Genomic DNA, 14,749 nt, shown 5'->3' with positions numbered 1-14,749 from the left:
TAGGTATATCAATATTTTATCTAATGTATGTCTACTTAAAAAACAAGTTTATTTCTAAAGACGGTTTTTTACTATCAACCATGAATGGCACTTATCCAGAAAAACTGGTCCAATGACCTTTATTACGTTCTTTCGAGAATATTTGTGAATTTTAATAATGTATTAACTTTGAGTCTGTTTTCATCATCAATTTATCAGTGGGTAATTTTAAAGATTTAAAAATTTAAAAACGTATATTCAAACTATTACAATGGAGATAAAACACTTTTTTCGCATTGACTGAATAACCTTTGTTATATACTTTAGTAAATATTTCGATAGAAACTTTTGTACATGAGAAAAATGTACCTATTTATCGTGAACTTATTAATTTGATTTGGTTTAGAAGGTCACACACCTCTGAGGCAGTACATATGCTTTTATAGCGAGAACAAAAAAAAAAAACTTTTTCCTTTTTCGCACGTTCCCTACAATAATTGTTTGGTAAGTCCTGATGAAATTTAATGCATCTCATGAAATAAAATATTATGAGACATAAAATGTTACATACAAGAATCTAGGAAATTTTTATTTTATTATAAGTTTTAACCACTACACTTAAAACCAAATGGTTTTATAGTATTTACCTATACTAGGAATAATTTTCTAAGTGCACTTAGCGACAAGTGAATCATTTTTACTTTTACATAAACATTTTTAAATACATTGTGGGTAAAGTAATATTTTTTAAATCGTGAATTGAATGGAGTCAGCGTAATGTATTGGATGAAAAATAATGCAGTTTGTATTTTTATAACTATCTACATTTTTCCATTATTAAAACAATGTAAAAATTAATTTTTAATCTAGATATTTTGTGAAGAGGGTGATGAATTATTTTATTTTATAAATTTATAATACATATTATTATAGTAAGGATTTATAAACGTTATTGATTGTTTATCGAATATTTTAGTAATAATTAATTATTAATTAAATAATTGATAATTTTAAAAATGATTCTAAACTCTTAAAATTTCAAAATAAAAAAAATGATTTTTAAATTGTCTTTATATTTTTTTATAGATAAACATGTTGGGCTCTGAGGGCATCTTAACTTTATTAACCGTTTATTATGTGCCAATTTAAAACAATAAGTATTTTAACAAGATAGATAATTTTGAAAAACTTATTTTAATTATACAGAAGAGAAAATAAATATAAAAGGAGGAAAGTGGTAGTTAACCGATCAGCTATGTATAATGAATCAAATGTACTTCGTCATTGAGTAGGTTTACTGTAATGGATGTGTGAAATTTGAATGTATTCAACACGAATAACGGAGATGGTCTGTGAGCTTATTATCATTTAAGTTTATTGTTAATTGTTATAGTATTATAATAATATTATAATATATATATTATATAGTAATTTATTGCATTATATGTAAATACATTATAAATTATGTAGCATACAATTTATTAATCATAATGTTTTATAAATGTCGTTGTGTACCTATTTAAAGTATAATAATATACCATACAGGTTTAAAATTCCCTTGGAAAATATTTTTGAATTAGTTACTCCAAAATACCTTGGATTACATTTTCAGGCCTTAGTTATAATTAATATTTAACAGTAGATTTTTAAATGTTGCAAATTTTCTTAATTTTGACTAATTTTTGCAACATTTTAATTTGACATTTTTAACAATTATTTTGTTTTTAAAAACTAATACAATTTTATATTTTTATAAATAAGACTTACAAATTTAATACTTGAAATCTACTATACATCAGAATGAGTTCTTGGTTTTTTTTAATTTTTAATTTAAATTAAAAATTATTCGGTAAAAAAAATATATTTTTCTTTATTTATCAATATAATATTTTAGTTACATTGAAATAAAACAGTTTTATTGTATTTTAAATATTTATCTTAATACTATTCTACTTAATACTAATTATTTAAGTAAAAATAATGTCAATAGTTTTGAATGAACCTTAGATATTATTTATTAACGTTTATTACAGAAAAAGAAGTTTATTTGTTTTGTTTAATTAATATTTTCATTTCGACTTTTAAAATAGTACCTATCATCAAACGTTTATTAACATCCGAATAGCTTTTTTCATCATGTCATTTTATGAATTTCGTACTTATATATATATATTATAAAATAATTATAATTTGGTTGATTATATGAATCTAAAAGTAAATTAAAGAACAAATAGATTCACATATATAATCAGTAATCACAAATAATGTAAGTTAAACATTTTTATAATTGGCTATGAGTTTTATGAAATCAATGCGATTGTACATTTTTAAGGAGTATAACTTAAAAATATTATATTTAAAGGTAAGTACTTTTAAATCGTTTCATTTATTTTTTTTAAACTTGCTCTTGTAAAAGTTGTTTAATTATGTCATTGTTATAGTTCTTATTATAATGAACTGAACTAACGGTATGGATTTATAATTTTTATGAATTTTTAACCTTCAAGGTATTTTGACATAAACGATAAGCCTATAAACGTATAATCCAATCTTAGATTTACAACAATACAAATTAAATTGAAAAATTACCTGTTCAGATGACTGTGTTAAGATCAAGCGGTGTTATTCGTGCGTGGCAATTTAAATTCCTAATGCTAACCCAACCGTGGTAAAGCTTTTGTATAGAAATTCAAAAATTTATTTGAAAATGTATTTGAACACGTCATTTTGTTCAAGTACATTTCATTTTTATTACTTAATTTTTGATGTAAAACTTTATTTATGTTATGCGTCCAGCTTGTTTTAAGAACTATCAAGATATTTATCATATAAATTTAATATGAATAAAATATAGCAACGATAACGACAATAATAAATAATACTAAATATAATAAATAGTGATAATAAATAACAGTCATCTAATAGAAATAGTTTTGTATTTTTTTAAATGATTTATGTACAATGTACATTATATACCCATAACAATTTTTTTATTACAGGAGAACATCGTCAAACAAAATAATCCTGTCGATGCATTTTAAAAATAATATTAGTTATCATATAGGTATTTAAATTTATAAAGTTAGATAAATTTAACAATGTTTAATATATTTGAATACACCTGGTTAATATTTTTATGTTTTATAAATTGCAAAGTGAAGAAAAACTCTAAAACTGAAAAACCGAAAAACCGAAAAACAGCATATCATATAATATTTTATGGTATGATATCACAATCTATATTTGTATCATTTGTTTTACAAATATTTATAATACATCTTTAAAAATACTATCCACATTCACTACGTGAATTAAGTAGAACGGAATAGGCCTACTCCTAACGGAAGTCTCTTCAACGGAGACGAAATTAATTTAAATAAATATTATTCACTAAATTCGTTATTTACCAATTAAATATTATATCGTGTAAATAATATATTTATTTTATATACTATATAACAGGAATAGGCAACTGGCGGTCCGTAAAACTTATTTATTTGGCCTGAGCTAGAGCTAAAGAAATATTACAAATTTTTGTATTTAATGATGTAAAAACGTATTTGAATTATTTGGTGGTTTCAAAAAATTGTCATCAGTTGTGATTTATGGTGCATAATCTATTATTGGTAAAAATTTTGGTTTTCTTGGATTTTATTTTTGTACAGTACGTATATAATATTACCTAAAATAAAAGCAAATAATTTGCTAGACGATTATAAATTATGAATATTCTGTAGTTTTATGTTTTGTATACAATATCTTTATGAGTAGTAACAATAATTTATTTTAAAATATTAAGTTAAATTATACAACTTAAATTGAATACATATTATATTTCATATAGATGTTGAAAAAAATGCAAAAAAATCAATGTTTCCGCCCAGGATCGAACTGGGGACCTTCTGCGTGTTAGGCAGATGTGATAACCGCTACACCACGGAAACGTATGATGACGTGTAATGAGTTCATATGTTTTAAAATAAACGATTGGTAAGGGTGACACTGTTTTTTGTATCATAATATTGTTTTGTATTGAAATATATTGTATTATTTGTATTAATTATTGTAGTATAACAAGTTGCACACATTTATTTTTTTTATAATAATATAGAACAATCGGTATGTTATAATTTATTCTGAATAATTGGTATTATTAAATTACCTATATATAATAGATGTGTAAAATTGTGTATGGCTCTACTCAATTCTCGCAAATTTTCAAAGGCCAATTTAATTTTGAAGTCGACAAATATTGGGGTCATTATGTTTTGCAGTTGGTGATTTCATGATTTACATCATAATTACTTATATTTTACCCATTTTAAAATAAATAATTTGAAATTATTTTGTGATTATCATTAAGATTAATTACCTATTTCAGATTATAACTTAGTTTTTTGATCCTAAAGGATAATATTATGTCTTAACATATTGTAATATACAGTGCCTTATTTACCAATTCATGGGTCCAATACAATTTACAATTTTGGGCCACAAATTGTTCATTTCTATTTTTTCAATGCCAAAATAAAATGTACTCAAAATATATTTTTAAATTAATGTTACCTATATGTAATTAGCTGTTTATAAATGAGTAGTTGGATCATAGAATATTAGAATAACATATTTTTATTTTCAAAAACCTACAAAATTATCACACTTTAAATATTTATTCAAGTTAGTATATAAATTCAAGTCATCGTTTTTTTTTTTTTAAATAAAAATTAGTATTTTGATTATTATTTTTTACACATATATCAAACTAAATGTTTAATGATTTAATTCAAATTTGATTTCAGCTTTAAGTCTATTATACATTTATACTTAATAACCTACCAAAATATCCAAATAAAATCCATATCTATTTTATTTTCCTAAAGTATTAATTTTATACGCCTGAAGTCGGTGGGCCCCTCTTTTGAGTGGGCCCAATGCAATTATCTCATTTGTCCTTCCATAAATATGACATTGATGGTAATATACTAATGTAGGTTATGTATGTAGAATTATACACGTGATATACTGATATGGAATTGAAATATAATATAAATTTGGAATTTTCTAAATATACTTTTTACACGTTTATACATTAATACATTATACTTGTACCTATTTATTGGTTTCAGTAAAAAAAAAAAGTTGATAAAAACTTATTGTGTAGCGTGGTCATTAGGTGTTTGACCATGTAATAAAATATGAATGTTTCCGCCCAGGATCGAACTGGGGACCTTCTGCGTGTTAGGCAGATGTGATAACCGCTACACCACGGAAACGGTGAAACTTTAATGCAATTTCTTAATCAATTAAAATCTATGACAAAAAATTAGTAACGTTGACAATATAGGTAGATTCTATTCATCATCACAATCGTCATCACTACATAACATTACATAATTTACAAAATAAAATTGTTATTTAATTTAATGTTATTCATCTGAAAAAACTATATTTATTATATCTGATTTCTGATCTATAATTACCTACACTATTATATGTCCATTCAAAATATTATTTTATAAATTGCTTTTTAGAACCAAAAAGATTTGTTGATAAAAAAAAAGAGAGGAGAGACAGTGGGTAATCACTCTGCTGTATAATAGTAAGTGCCGAACGTTGTCATTGTCATTGAGTATAGGTACGTTTTTGAAATGGTAAATCTCTAATGTTAACTTTGAATTCAATAATAAATATAATTGCTTACAAATAACGATACCAAGCGAAGACTGCGTATCAGCTTATTGCTTATATATTAATAAGTATTAATAGGTACCTATGTTTCGTGATGTATTTCATTTTATATTGCTATTATTATAATAATTGATTTTAATATTATTAATGCGAATAATGCGGTACATAGGTTGAATTAGCCAAAAACATGAAGTTTGTAGGTAGGCCTTAAAAGTGGGAAAATATTCCAGTTAGGGGGGGACTAATGTCTCCATATAGTTTTAACTGTTTTAAGCATACATGAAACGCTGTATAAACAGTGATTATGTGTAACATAATCATCCCACTTTTATCCTTGAATGATGTTCAAATTTGTAATTTATTTCATGAAAAATTTAAATCGCAAATAATACTACATTTTTAAGAATAACTAACGTTTTATACAAATTTTATATTTTTTCTCATAACATTAAGTTGTAAAGTATTGGTTGTCTTTTAAGAAAACCCAGACAAAAAATATTTAAATCATAAAAATGTAGTGTTTTTAATACTTTAAATTGCACAAGAAAAAATTAAATGCTACGCATGGTGGGGCGAGCATGCTTAAAAAATCACACATTCACACTTTACCTATATATATATATATATTTATTTTCACATTTATTTTTCAATTTTACATTATTTAATAAAGAGCTTTTTTTTAAAAAAAAACCATAAATATTAAATAGGAACATAAATTGTATTTTCGTTAATGATTGTTTTCTTTAACATTAAATAACATGAATTCATAAAAAATGAAACCAAGATTTAATCTTAACGGAATTCTGAGTTAAATTGACTAATGTTTGATTATAATTGGAGCGTTCTGTTACGAATAATATGTTAAAAAGGACGCTTTTTAATCACCATTAGGGCTAGTGGTAGGGGGAATGAGTCCCCTCGCGTCCCCCACTTTAACCCCTGTTTGTAGGTTACAGTTTGCATTATTTTCAAACTATTTTTTTTTTGTTTTAATACTGTTACTAAAAAAAAAAGAACCGATTTTAAGTTATTTTTTAAAATATCATTCTCATATACCCATTGATTATTAATAAAAATTACCTAATATCATTGAACAGTTGTCGCTAACATACTAGTTGAGATTTATTTTTGATTCGCCTCATGCTTAAAAATTGCGTTCACGCTTTCTAAAACTTTCGGAAATGTGAGTTAAGTGTATAATTATTATTTATTTTATTTATCAAGTATTTTTAAATCTTAAAATATTAAAGACTAGATTTAGTTTTTCGATAAGCTAATCTACATCGCGTGATCCTTTATTTGTCTGTTTATCAAAAAAAGCATCATTCAACTAATAAACAAAGATAACATTATTAATGTGTTAGTACTTAATCTATAATTTATTTAATTAATGTTATTTTCGTTGATTATATATTTTTTTTTGTTCTTAATAACAATTAGGTATAATGATAAATAATTTTTAAATTAAATATAAAATAATTTTATTGCAGTTTATTAAAGGCTGTTAACTGTTTTTTGGTTGGTATGGGGTGCCAAAGCCCAGTCATGAGTTAAATCAAAACTGATCATGTGTGTAAAAAATATGTAAAAGATAACTGTTTCCGCCCAGGATCGAACTGGGGACCTTCTGCGTGTTAGGCAGATGTGATAACCGCTACACCACGGAAACGATGAAACTTACCAGCATTTTTTTAGTTAATTAAAATCTCCAACAAAAAATTAACCAAACCCACACACTATGGTGCTTATACAAAATGTATCACTAGCCATATTATAATATTATGTGTTAATTATACACTCTAATATATTTTGTTATTTTATTTTATTTACTGTTATTCATCCATTAAACGATTTTTTTCTAGGTTTTTGTTTAAATTATTATCATGCGATCAATGATCATAGAAAATATTAATCATAATACATTCCTTTATAACTAAAAAATATGTACAGAAAATATCAAGTGTCTACTTAGTCATTGACTAAAGTCATTTATTGTATGCATTAAATTATAATTGTTTACACACAAAAAAAAAATGTTTATATATTATTTTTTAAATGTTTTAGATTCCATTATAACATCTTATAAGGAAGTTAAAATTAACTGTGAATTTAGGCTCAACTTTTCTTTTAAATTTTACTAATAATAATTTGAGAGGGACCTTGTATTAAATGTTCAAGTTTTTTAACATAGTGATTTTTTTTTAAATTTTCCGTTTTTCCTTATTTTTTTCTTATTCATTTCCCTATTATAATAAAAAGTACTAAACATTTTTAACTTCGACCTCATAAAAGTACCAATTAACCAACTAGATTCACTTTTCTATCAGAAAAGATATCGAAATTTAAAGTCAAAGTATTTTTGTATTATTAATCGTATATATATAAAAAAAACAACATGGGTACACATCATTGTAAGATCAATACATTCATCATCACTCTGTGAATTTTAAAACGTTAATGATAAAGATAATTAATTTTTTTAAATATTATGTTATTGTACTTAAAATATCATCAACAGGATAATTAAAGATACAGAAAGTTTTGTAGGAATTCCGTACAAACGCACTGACATTCTAATTAAATTTAATGGGCAGACTTTTTTTTTCAAAGATACTGAAAACTTTTGATAAGTTTTTTTAAATCTCATTCAGCAAATATTAGTTGATATAAAAACAGTTTACGCTTATTTTATTTTTAAATAAATACCTATATCTTTTAGTTATAAAATCACACAAATCTATCAAAGCATGTATCTATCAAGCATCTATCAATCATATCTATTGCTGATATATGAATTTGAGTTATATGTATAATGGCAATACTTTTACGGATTTATCCCCTAAGTTATTACCTATTCCAATAATTCATTTTTAAAAACGACAATGAACTGTTGGCCGCTGCACCATTGTTTTAATCCTTAATATTCTTGTTTTTTGTTATATTGCAGCGATCGCAGTCGACCGGAAAATACGCTTTCTCCTTCTAGCGTTTAAGTGCGTTTTTTCTTTATTATTTAAAACGTAAAATTGTACGCGTCGTATTGTCTCTCACGTACTTCCCTATATATCGTCAAGTGATAAAATATATTCACTTGTGCGATATCGCTTTGTTAAAAATAAAAATAAATCGATAAATTTATAAAAGCACAACTTTATATATTTTACCAAATAATATGTCGAATGTCCCAAATATGTCACTCTCGTATAACGTAATATTGCAATCATTATTTGTGGAAGTTCTCCAGTATAATGATGAATGATGATAAATGATTATGCAAATTATTATAATATTATATACATTTAAAATAAATACGATAAAAAAAAAATTAGGAATAAGATATAATCTCACAATCGGTAATTTTTAACGGATATTTATTACAAACTTTTGTACTTATTACTATTTATAACAACTTTGTTTAACGCAATATTGTTTACAACATTTTGTTTATTGTTTCCTTAAGTTGAACTACATTGCAATTGAATTTAGAGAAAATAATTCTTTAAATATTCTCATCTACACTGTTTGAATCTCCCAAAAATTTAATTTCAACATTAGCTATGGCAAGTGACATAGCCTGTTATGTTTGATGTTCAACGATTGGCAGCTGTTCTACAGTTATTTGACGTCTGTGTAATTGGCCCAGAAGTAGTTAAATTTATTGTTCTCACGTTTAAAAATCACTCTCACATCAACTCACTGTTCTTTTCATTGACGTTTGATTTCATTTCGGTTTTATTGATACGGCTATTTCTTAAAATGTAAACTCTGATTAAGTTTTACATATTGCGTTGTATTAACGGCAACTATAGTTTCGATAATTTTATTTCCTTTAAATATATATTCATAATTTACAAAGAATAAGTACTTACTTATACATAAATGCTCTGTGCTATAATTTATAACAACGTAATCCGACTTATAATAAATGTAAATCGTATTATAATTATTTAAATTGTTTAACTAGTATATTATTATTACAATAATTTTCATGTTATATAGCTATAGAATGAATAATAAAATATATTTTACATATTTTATACGTGAGATGGGTTTCGTCTTATTTCAGAAACATCTGACTTGGGATCTAAATTATTATTCCATGCGAAACAGAATTCGATATTATTTATATTTCAAATAATAAATTAGATTCTATTTAAGTAGATAGTAAGAGGTGACTTATTTTAACCTAAAACATTGTATTTTTAAGATAAATGTTTTTTTTTTTGTAAAATTTGAATTACGTATGTATAACGTTAATGTTTTTTTTACTTTATTTTATAATTATTATTTTTTAGTTTTAAATTAACAACGCGCGTGATAAGAGTAAAATGGTTCCATGTCAAGATTTCTAATTTTTCAGGAGGGCATTTTTAAGGTTGGTTGTGAAATATTTTTTTTGTCATATAGGTATAATTGTTTATAATGTATACAAAAATATCAAGCATGTTTTCTATAGTAATATAACATGCAAATATAGCATTTCACTATTTGAGTTAAATCTTTAAAAATAAAAGAACAATTCGGAGTGAGAAGGTTCTATAAAAAGGACCATTTTACTCGTTAAATATTTTTTATTTTTATAGATAGAATCTATTTTCCCCATAGCAGATCACGCAATTGTTATCAGTCATGCCAACATAATATACCTAATATGATATGATATAATTTTATTTTAAACATCCTTTAATATTTTATTAAATCACTTTTTATTTAAATTATTAAGTATAATGTTATAACGCAACATTAAATAAATTTAACAATAATAAAATAAAATATAATGAAAATAATAATGGAATCAAAATGCTTCATGAAGTATACAATTTACAAATAATTAATATACTATAAAATAATTGGTAATTAAAATTACACACTCAAATATCTCCGATTGGCTTGTAGGAAAAAATCTTTGTTTTGATCACGAAACAATAATTATTATATTTACATTATTCATATTATTGTGTTATTGGTAGTATAATAGAGAATAGGACTCGTTCTCTTAATAATATTTTTCTTATTCAAGATAGAACCTTTTTACCTTTGAAAATGTTATGAAGTATAAAGGATCTAATATATTAAAAAAATAATAAATATGTTAATTGCAAAGACATACAACCTTTTTTCTTTGTGTATCGCATTCATTGTTACTATTATCACTTGTATCAAACTAATTTCTAGTTTAAAACATGCGCTATTGAAAATTTATAAGGAATATTTGAAAAAGTAAATAGAACCTTTTTGTATTATTATTATTATTATTATTAATAATGATTTATTATTTACGGTTTTATTATTAAGAATAAATAGTTAATTTAAAAATATAACATTACATTAAATAATACTTATAACATTTTCATTTTTGAAGAAGACAATTTCATAAAATGTTGTTGCTTTTCGGTCGACACTATTCACTATTAAAATAATCACTCTTTATAAATAATATATAATCTATAATAAATGTTAAGCCGAATAGGAACTAATTTAGCGTGATTGTTGACCGCAGTAACCTGCATATGACCTATGTTAGTGGATGTCATTTTAAGTATAAAATACTCGGATATGACGTGTCACAATGGCGATAGCTGTCATTCACATTCATATACTACGTGCTTGACCATAGTTTGTAGTACTTTTTTAACAGTAGTTGTACTTAATCGTTTTGACGCTTTTGATGAAATCTGATAACCGAAACCGTCGCGTTTAATTATTTAATTTATTTTAACATTTAATAACTCAAATATTTCACATTCGGATTACTGATAAGTATATTCATCAGTGAAGTAACTACTCCATTGCATGGTACCTATGTAAATATTGTATACTGAAAATCGATTTACAGTCGAACACAGATATCGATTTTGATTGACATACCATAGTATCAAAAACACAATTTACTGTGGCTTGGATTCAATTTTATTAAATAATTGGGTAGTAATGGTTTGTTATATAAAAATTACAAAAAATACAAACTACAAGTGTTTTGCAGTAAAAAACGTATACAAAATTCAACTTTTATAGCTAATGTTTAAAAATGTAATACAATATTCATCATAAGTATTTCATACTAGAACTAAAAACTCTGAAAAATTAAGAAACACAATTTTCTTTTTGTAGACATTTAAAATTTTTAAATTTTAATGAAATCATTAACGATGAAAAATGATGTTAGGATTTAAAGCTTTTACATATATTATATTGTTATCAATACGTAACGACATTTTCAAAATATTATATTGATTTATTTTATGATAAGTATTATGTATTTATACTGTGACCTTATTCACATAATGTTTTACGGTATTAACGGTAAGGTATGCATTTTTATAAATTTCAGAGTTAATAACAGTAATATAATATGATATAAATACATATTACTATAATAATTTAATATTAATAATATAAGAAATGCAATATTTTTGACAAGAAAAAAAAATATCAACCTACCGTAATACTAAAATTAAAATAAATTACTCTATAATAGCTATGAACTTATAAAAAAAAAAAAACATATCATGAAATATAAACTCACCAATATAGGATGACAAATCGTTTCTGCTCAGAATTTTGTGTCGTATACGATGAGATACCTAGCATTGAATTAAAATGAATCAATCGACACTTAAGGTTTAATATAGTAGAATCCAATTGCTTATTTTTTTTTATTTTTTAGAATGTAAGAATGTATAACATTTTCTGGATCTTATTTTTTTTTTTTAAATCATCCAAACCCTTTTAGAAACTAATGGTTGAGATCTGGTATAATATATATAAAATTACTATATGAGATTGTAGAGATACTGTACCTTACATTTGGTTAATATTGTAGTTGGATTCAAGTCCTCTATAAAGTTTAAGAATTAATTGGTGCAAGAGCTCATAAACTATTATTGCACTTGAATAAGTGAACAACTTAAAATAAAAGTTATAATAAATCAATAAAATCAAATAAAATCGTAGGCATTAATTAGTTTTATTTCATTAATTATTACACAATTTATATCTATTGTAAATAAATTAAAATGCTAAGGTTGATATTATGTAGAGTGATTAGATATGATAGAATAAGATATGCATTTATAAGGAATAGAATAGGAATGGCAATTGTTGCAGACAAAATGATGGAAAATGGGTTCAAATTGTTCTGTCATATTATGAAGGTTACGTGTTACTTACGCCCTGTAAAATTATCTTATGTTGATTATCGTACTTAAATTGTAAGAACAATACAAAATTGTGTTATTTACCTAAACTAGTCAGGCATATATTATATTTGTTAATATTATAGCATTGTGAAATTAATTATTCGTCCTACATACGTTGCAACAGCTATAATGATATAACGATATTCAACGTTATCATGGTTTTATAAATATATTATAGAGATGATTATTTTTTTATTATTAAGACATTCAAATATCTTTTAACTTAAGTATCATTACTCAAAATTAAAAATAAAAATCCGATGAATCACATTTGTATAATACGAAGATAATGAATAGTATATTATTAGGTACTTATAAAATAAAAAGGATTTTTATATTTTTTATGATGGTATTTATCTAGTTTATATCGTTTGAAACCAGATATTTTGGTTTTTGAAAAATATAATAGTGAGTTTTATAATAATAATAATAATAATATTTTTTATGAAAGTCTTAAAATATAAGTAATTATAAACTAGTAGCTATATTATTTAAAAGTTCAGTTTAAAATCAAAAAATTAAAATTGCGTTTTGCACTTAAAAATTATACATATACAAGTATAGTTTTTAAGACTCTTTATGGATTTGGACTACTTATACGCTTTTTATTTTTTAGTATAATTTTAGTAGTATAGGTACCTAATATATATAAACATGCGGTACACTTTTACTGGTATAATTCGAGTTTATACGAGTGCTTATGGATTCTATGATACAATTTTATATATTTTAGGGTATTATCACTTTCACTTAAAATCTTATAAATAGTTAATTATTTACACATCTTTATTTAACCGATTAGCTCAATACCATTTTATTTAATTTTATAATTTAAATTGTAAAGTTTTTTCAGTCATAATAATTTTCGCTTTATGATACTTAATGATATTCTAATTTCAAATATTTCATAACTGTTTTTTTTTTTTAATTTTGTAAATATTTATACTACTATATAATATACAGTGTATAACAGGGGCGGCCAAACTTTTTTGGCCGCGATCTACTAAAAATATTCTTCACTTTTGAGGATCGACTTCCATAAAAAACCTAACCACCATGATTAATTTTTGTGTGCGTAGCCTAAAAATAAATTCTAACACGATCGACTTTAAAATCGTTTGCGATCGACCGTTTGGCCGCCCCTGGTGTATAGGTACTAATGGTACTATATATATAAATTATTTAATATAATAAGTATTAATACATTTAAATACATTTTTTATGGTTCGTAAGTTTTTACATAAATTCGGTATTGCGGACATGCAGCTTAACATTTGTATTTTTCCAGACGAATATTGACTATATCAATTATGATTATTGCCCTGATTTCAAAAAGTATAAGCTACACGATTTCAGTCATATAAATTGTAAATATAATATAGTGAAAACGGATTTTATTAATAAAATTATTTACTATTATATGCTACATTGCAACTTAGGTAATATAATATGTTTGCTGTATAGTATTATGCATATATATATATATATATATATATATATTAGTAAACATTTTAGAACAAATTAAAATGTTGAATTTCGTTTCATACAACAACTATTAAAAATTAAATATAGTTGTATATTTTACATAAAGTGTCAATCATAATTATTACAGCAGGGCATCTTTGTAAATTAATGTTAATTTCATTTAAAAAATATATATATGTGAATTTTATCACAGGATGATTCATTTAGGTGTCTACAATCATTATTTAAAAAAGAGCTAACTATCTTGAAAATATTTCTTTTACGTAATTTGATGTTATTTCAAAGAAATATAATATTTACTTATTTTTAAATCTTTTACTTTTTGAAAGAAAAAATTTATTTTTCATTTTATATTCCAAAGAAAAATAATTTCAGGGTATTTGATATATTATAATAAA

At 23.9% G+C, this 14,749-nt stretch overlaps 3 non-coding genes across 3 annotated transcripts; all 3 read right to left on the bottom strand.

Annotated features, from left to right (window-relative positions):
- Nucleotides 1–3,850: 3,850 nt before the first annotated feature.
- On the bottom strand, nucleotides 3,851–3,923 carry Trnav-aac (transfer RNA valine (anticodon AAC)). Its single transcript has one exon. It is a non-coding gene; the product is annotated as a tRNA-Val (tRNA).
- Nucleotides 3,924–5,179: 1,256 nt separating this feature from the next.
- Trnav-aac (transfer RNA valine (anticodon AAC)) lies at nucleotides 5,180–5,252 on the bottom strand. Its single transcript has one exon. It is a non-coding gene; the product is annotated as a tRNA-Val (tRNA).
- A 2,011-nt stretch (nucleotides 5,253–7,263) lies between these two features.
- On the bottom strand, nucleotides 7,264–7,336 carry Trnav-aac (transfer RNA valine (anticodon AAC)). Its single transcript has one exon. It is a non-coding gene; the product is annotated as a tRNA-Val (tRNA).
- Nucleotides 7,337–14,749: the final 7,413 nt, after the last annotated feature.

Source organism: Rhopalosiphum padi, chromosome 2 (genome assembly GCF_020882245.1).
Source record: "Rhopalosiphum padi isolate XX-2018 chromosome 2, ASM2088224v1, whole genome shotgun sequence".
Classification (NCBI taxonomy): domain Eukaryota; kingdom Metazoa; phylum Arthropoda; class Insecta; order Hemiptera; family Aphididae; genus Rhopalosiphum; species Rhopalosiphum padi.
The sequence above is the reverse complement of the archived record's forward strand: the minus strand, read 5'-3'. Positions and strand labels throughout refer to the sequence as shown.